The sequence below is a fragment of the Arachis ipaensis genome, chromosome B9, assembly GCF_059453495.1.
Source record: "Arachis ipaensis isolate K30076 ecotype BB chromosome B9, ASM5945349v1, whole genome shotgun sequence".
NCBI lineage: Eukaryota > Viridiplantae > Streptophyta > Magnoliopsida > Fabales > Fabaceae > Arachis > Arachis ipaensis.
The window spans coordinates 103,829,155-103,837,042 of NC_142444.1; positions in this window are offsets into that span (position 1 = coordinate 103,829,155).

Below are 7,888 nucleotides of genomic sequence, written 5' to 3' on the forward strand. Positions count from 1 at the left end.
TATCTAAGATATCCATTCGCACTTCAATATGAATGTGATGAACGTGACAATCATCATCATTCCTCCACGAATGCGTGCCTGAAAACCACTTACGTTCCACCGTAGAATGAATGAATATCTCTTAGATCTCTTAATCGGAATCTTCGTGGCATAAGCTAGATTGATGGCAGCATTCAAGAGAATCCGGAAAGTCTAAACCTTGTCTGTGGTATTCCGAGTAGGATTCGGGGATTGAATGACTGTGACGAGCTTCAAACTCGTGAGTGCTGGGCGTAGTGACAGACGCAAAAGGATAGTAAATCCTATTCCGGTACGATTGAGAACCTGCAGATGATTAGCCGTGCAGTGACAGCGCACCATGACCCTTTTCACTGGAAGGATGGATGGTAGCCATTGACAACGGTGATCCACCAACACACATCTTGCCATAGGAGGATGTGCGTACGTAAATCAAAAACAGAGGAAAGCAGAATTTCAGAGTACAAAGCATCTCCAAAACTCCAACATATTCTCCATCATTGCATACAAGTATAATTTGTGTTCTGCCCTTTTATTCCTTGCAATCAAATTTGATAAGTGAATTATTTTATTGTCTTCCTGACTAAGAGTTACAAGATAACCATAGATTGCTTTAAGCCAATAATCTCCATGGGATCGACCCTTACTCACGTAAGGTATTACTTGGATGACCCAGTGCACTTGTTGGTTAGTTGTGCGAATTTGTGAAGAATTGTGATTTCCAATTTCGTGCACCAATAACTAAAGCGTAAAGATAAGAAAAGGATCATAGAATACAAGATAATCAAAGCATATATATATATATATATATATATATATATATATATATATATATATATATATATATATATATATATATATATATATATATATATATATATATATATATGTAATGTATACAAAAGAGAACTAGATACAGCCTGCGGAGTTTAGGCTGGCTAACTCAACTAAATACAACAGAGTTTTTGGAATAAAATAGCAATATCCTAACTCTCAAAGTAAGCCTCTAAGGCAACAAGGTACAATATATGAAAGTGAGAGATACTACATCAAAATGAACAAAATACAAGGATAAAAATGATCCACCGCATCTGTTACCATCCCGCAAACTCACCAAGGTGGGTTGCGACCTGCATATGAGAAACAACAACAACATATGGTATGAGAATCAGAGGTTCTCAGTATGGTAACAGTTCCTAATAGATAAGATATAAGGTTTCGAGATGCCAAAGGCAATCCTAGAACTTCACATTAAGCATAAGATTCAAACTTAGAAACATTTAAATAAAAACCCTAAAGGGTTATCTAAACTTAAGGATTTTCTAACTAACAGAGCCACCGCTGTCCCACAGCCTCCACCAACCTATCCTTCATGCGATCCCATTGGCACTGCCTACCGAGCCTCCACAATCCCAGCAGAAAACACAGATAAATGCAAGCAAGTAAAGCACAGGTGATATACATTTACCGCAAGTAATTTAGGAAGTAAGTAAGCATGTTATACATTTAGGCATTAGATGCAATTAAGCAAAGCAAGAAAACGCATAGAAAATGCACATGATGAATGCCTGTCCTATTGGCCGTGATATTACTTGTTGGTTCAACTGCCAACCCGACACATCCCCTTGGGATGTCGCCTTTCGGTCACAAATAATTGGTATCCCAGGGATATAGTGCAAGGCACACTCTTACGACTCGAAAGGATGCGAGTGGGATACTCAGCCTTAGACCTCACATCTCAACATAAGCGGGATTAACCACCGTCCTTACACCGGCGCCGCAACCTCGACAAGCGGGATTAACCACCGTCCTTGCCAGGTGCATAGCGACTCATCAATATCAGTATATAAATAGCATATAATAAATCTCAAAGATCACTGCTCATATAGCCCAAGTCTATTAATACTCATATAATCAATCTCATTAACCATACTCATTCATTTCCAAGTTCCAAACTCATCCTCAGTTCTCAATGTATTATCATCTCAACTCTTCACCAATCTACTCAAGTCATTCCATCCACAGAACTTCCCAAACCTAAGTCTGCGTGTTCTAAAATCAAACAGAAATTGTCTAGTTTAAGTTACCAATCTATCCTCACTAGCCTCAAAGTCCTACCACTAGCTAAGAGTCTTAAATAGAAGTTAAAGAAGTTTAGAAAGCTAGAAGAACCTTTAAAAAGTAAAAAAAAAAAAAATCAAGTTTTCAGCAAAACAAGGGTCTTGCGTACACATATCCCTTCTCGCATACGCATGGGTGTAAAATTGCCCAAGTTGCATGCGCGAGCTATGTCTGCGTACGCAAGTGTCCAAAATAGGAAAGAGTTGCCGTGTCGCGTGTTACCAGTCACGTACGCAAGCCTATAAAAATGACATTCTTGCGTATGCATGCCAGTGTTGTGTACGCAAGAGTGCATGGTAGTAGCCAATCCCCGCGTTGCGTGCATTGTCCGCGTACGCATGCATTGAAAACCTTAGAATATTTTAAAAGCTGCAAAATTCAGATTTTTGTACCGAACTTCAAACATGCATAACTTTTTCGTTTTAAAACATTCTCCATTCGTTCTTCGAACGTCTTAAAGCTATCGGACCCAACTTTCGTTTTAAATCAAATTTCATCAAAATTGAGGGTTCAGGAGCCAAGTTATGCCCCATCAAAGTTCATCAAAAATAAGGTTTTACCAAAATTGACAAGGTTCTCTAGTTTTCTAAAACTTCAACCCAAACTAAATTCAAACATATTCAAAATCATCATCATAACACTACTACACACTACAATTTACTAGTCAAATACACTTCAAGCATTTTCACACCTATTTCACTCAATTTTTCCTCTCTTCCACCCACAGTTCAACAAATTCAACAATTTTCAAACCAAGATTTCAATCTCAACAAATTTGCACAAATTCAACTCTTCATAAGTATCATTCATCACATATATCATCACCAATCCTCATTGACATCCATTTCCATCCAACTTCATCATCAACATTAATAATCATCAATATTCATCATCAATTCAATAATTATCAACAATCATCATCAATTCAATCTTATACTACGGTCCACTAGCCTATGTTTCATGAAACAATACATATTACCTAAAGAAAATCGAAACTATACCTTGGCCGATTCCCAACACGCACAAAACACCAAAATTGACTTCCAAACAAGCTTCCACAAAGGAGTATGAAGAAAGAAGTATGAAATTTGATTTCTTACCAACAATGCTTAGCTAGAAATGACGGACTCGGCAAGAGCTCCGTGTGGCCGCAAACGGCACGGGAATCAGAGCACCATAGCTCAAGTTACAAGCAAAAGATGAGAAGAATGAATAGTGATCTCTTCTTCCCCCCTTTCAATCTCACTCAGCTGCAACCCTCACTCTTTGTGTGTGTTATGAGCTAATTGGGTTCATTTTTAGTGTATTAATATGTTGGGCTTGGGCGCAATTTGGTTCCGGTCCAACTACTTAGCGTTTTTGGCTTGTTTGGCCCAACTTTAGGCCAAAACCTTTAAGATTAACACCCAGTTTTCAATTCTAAATATTTTTCTAAGTTTTTCTATAGTCTTTATCACTCTTACACAATATCGGACAGACTTTAGCCGGTACTAACAGAAAATTATATTTTCCCAGTTGGAAAAATCTATTGAACTCAAATCTCACCTTTAAACTTTCTAATTAAGATGTCTAAATTTTCGAACCTATTCTAGGTAATTAAATTATTATTTTATATCCATTAATTGATTAATAGTTTTCGGTTCTTACATTCTCCCAACCAAATTAGAAATTTTGTCCCCAAAATTTAGAAATTACCTAAGAATAACTCGGGATAATCCTTCTGCATCTTTGACTCCAATTTCCAAGTGCGCTCTTCCATTCTAGCTCTCTTCCAAGTTAGCTTAACCAATAAATCTTCTTTTTCGCAGCTTCTTTACACTAGAGTCGTCATTCCTCATTGGCATGACTCAAAACGTTAGGTTCTCCTTCAACTCAACTGACTCAGGCTCTAACACGAGTCGCATCTGGTGTGTACTTACGGAGTTATGACACATGGAATACGTCATGCAAGTTAGACAAACACGGTGGCAAGGCTATTTGATAAGCCACCGGCCTGACTCACCTCAACACTCCAAACGGCCCTATGTATCCCAGGTTCAACTTCTTTGTCTGATCCGCATAACTCTTTTGTCGGCTCTTTGCAGTTAGAATTCTAGGTTGAATTTGCTTGATCTTTTTAGTGGTATCTGCTATTAAATCTAGCCCCAACACACTTGTCTCACCGGCTTCATACCAACACAATGGAGACTGGCACTTCCGTCCATACAAAGCCTCATACGGAGCCATCCCAATGCTCGCATGAAAGCTATTGTTGTGCACAAACTCCACCAATGGAAAGTAACGGTCCCAACTTCCCGGTTGATCCAACACACACGCCCTTAGCATATCCTCCAATGTCTGAATAGTCCTTTTTGACTGTTCATCAGTTTGTGGATGATACGCCGTGGTGACACATAGTCTCGAATCGAAAGCTCTTTGAAAAACTCCCCAAAACCTTGACATGAAACAGGGATCTCAATCTGATACTATCGTCTTTGGCACACCATGCAACCTTAAAATCTTCTTAATGTACAATCTCGCCAATTCTTCCAATGAATAGTTCACTCGGATAGGAAGAAACTGAGCAGACTTGGTTAGGCGATCCACGATCACCCAAACCATATCAAATCCTGACCTAGTCCTCGAGAATCCTGTTACAAAGTCCATAGCAACTCCTTCCCACTTCCACTGAGGAATTTTAAGAGGCTGTAGCATTCCCGACAGTCTCTGGTGCTCTATCTTCACCTTCTAAAACGTCAGACACTTGGACACCAGTGAAGCTACATCACCCTTCATTCCAGGCCACTAAAACATTCTCTTTAAGTCATGGTACATCTTCGTACTTCCTGAATGAATAGAGAATATGCTATTATGAGCTTCCGACAACAATTCTTGCCTTAAACTTCCAACATCTGGCACAAAAATCCTCCCCTTATATCTCTATATACCTTCACTGTCCTTAGTGAATTATCCTTGCTTTTCTTTCCCAATCAGTTGAAACATCTTCTGAAGCTCCTGCTCGTCTTGCTAGGCCTTCTGAATTTCTGTCTTAAAGATACTTAAAATATGCAACTGATTCAAACAGGCTTTTGCGTCAGCTTCCCTAATATCCAACTTAAGTTCCGCAAACTTATTCACTAACTTCTTCTCTTTAATCTGCATCCAAACGATAGCTAATGACTTCATGTTCAAGGCATCCGCTACAACGTTAGCCTTTCCGGGTGATAACTTAATTCAAAATTGTAACACTTCAGTAGCTCCATCTACCTCCTTTGTCGCATATTGAGCTCTTTCTGATCAAAGATGTACTTGAGACTCTTGTGATCAGAAAAGACTTGAAACTTTACTCTATACAAATAGTGCCTCCATATCTTCAACGCAAACATAACTGCCACCAATTCCAAGTCATGAGTTAGGTAATTCAGCTCATGTGGTCTTAACTGAGCAAAGCATAAGCTACCACATTCCGGTGTTGCATTAATACACAACCCAAGCCTTTCAACGAGGCATCGCAATAAACCTCAAATGGTTCATGTGGTTCAGAAAAATCAAGTCTAGCGCTGAAGTTAACTTCTCTTTCAAATTTTGGAAGCTTTCCTAACATTCTGACATCCACACAAATGGTGACTCTTTCCAAGTCAGCTTTGTCATCGGAAACACGATTTGTGAAAACCCATGGATGAATCTTCGATAATACCTGACTAACCCCAAAAAGCTTCTAACGTCAGTGATGAGCGGACAATTTATACGCTTTTTGGCATTGTTTTTAGTATGTTTTTAGTAGGATCTAGTTAATTTTAGGGATGTTTTTATTAGTTTTTATGTTAAATTCACATTTCTAGACTTTACTATGAGTTTGTGTGTTTTTCTGTGATTTCAGGTATTTTCTGGCTGAAATTGAGGGACTTGAGCAAAAATTAGATTCAGAGGTTGAAGAAGGACTGCTGATGCTGTTGGATTCTAACCTCCCTGCACTCAAAGTGGATTTTCTGGAGCTAAAGAACTCAAAATGGCGTGCTTCTAATTGCGTTGGAAAGTAGACATCCAGGGCTTTCCAGCAATATATAATAGTCCATACTTTGGCCGAGTTTAGACGATGTAAAAGGGCGTTGAACGCCAGTTCTACGCTGCTGTCTGGAGTTAAACGCCAGAAACACGTCACAAGCCAGAGTTGAACGCCAGAAATACGTTACAAACTGGCGTTCAACTCCAAGATTGACCTCTACACGTGTAACATTCAAGCTCAGCCCAAGCACACACCAAGTGGGCCCCGGAAGTGGATTTATGCATCAATTACTTACTTCTGTAAACCCTGGTAACTAGTTTAGTATAAATAGGACTTTTTACTATAGTATTAGACATCTTTGGATTATCTTTTGATCATTTTTGAGATCTCTAGACCTCCATGGGAGGCTGGCTACTCGGCCATGCTTACCCTGTATTCACTTATGTATTTTTCAACGGTAGAGTTTCTGCACTCCATAGATTAAGGTGTGGAGCTCTGCTGTTCCTCAAAGATTAATGCAAAGTACTACTGTTTTTCTATTCAATTCAACTTATTCCGCTTCTAAGATATTCATTTGCACTTCAACCTGAATGTGATGAACATGACAATCATCATCATTCCCCCATGAACGCGTGCCTGACAACCACTTCCGTTTCACCTTAGATTGAATGAGTATCTCTTGGATCTCTTAATCAGAATCTTCGTGGTATAAGCTAGATTGATGGCGGCATTCATGAGAGTCCGGAAAGTCTAAACCTTGTCTGTGGTATTTCGAGTAGGACTCTGGGATTGAATGACTGTGACGAACTTCAAACTCGCGAGTCCTGGGCGTAGTGACAGACGCAAAAGGAGGGTGAATCCTATTCTAGCATGATCGAGAACCTCAGATGATTAGCCGTGCTGTGACAGAGCATTTGGACCATTTTCACAAGAGGATGGGACGCAGCCATTGACAACGGTGATGCCTCCAGACGATTAGCCATGCAGTGACAGCGCATCGGACCATTTTCCAGAGAGGATCAAAAGTAGCCATTGACAATGGTGATGTCCTTACATAAAGCCAGCCATGGAAAGGAGTAGGATTGATTGGATGAAGACAGCAGAAAAGCAGAGGTTCAGAGGAACGAAAGCATCTCTATACGCTTATCTGAAATTCTCACCAGTGATATACATAAGTATTTCTATCTTTATTTTCTGTTTAATTAGTATTATTTTCGAAAACTCCATAATCAATCATTATCCGCTTGACTGAGATTTACAAGGTGACCATAGCTTGCTTCATACCAACAATCTCCGTGGGATCGACCCTTACTCACGTAAGGTTTTATTACTTGGACGACCCAGTGCACTTGCTGGTTAGTTGTATCGAAGTTGTGAATGAAAAACAATTTATTAAGACGTGCGTACATAGTTTTTGGCGCCGTTGCCTGAGATCACAATTTCGTGCACCAGTTAGTCACTGACGTTGGTTTTCTCTATTCCATCACTGCCTCAACCTTCGAAAGATCCACCGTTATTCATCCTTTGCTCACCACATGTCCTAAGAACTTTACTTCCTCTTTCCAGAATTCACACTTCCATAACTTCGCATGCAACTTTCGCTCCTTTAAAATTTGCAACACAATCATCAAATGCTCTTCATGCTCTCTCGCCGTCTTTGAATAAACCAAGATGTAATCTATGAACACCACCACAAACTTGTCCAAGAAGGGACGAAATGCTCTGTTCATGTATTCCATGAACACAACAGGCGCATTCGTCAAC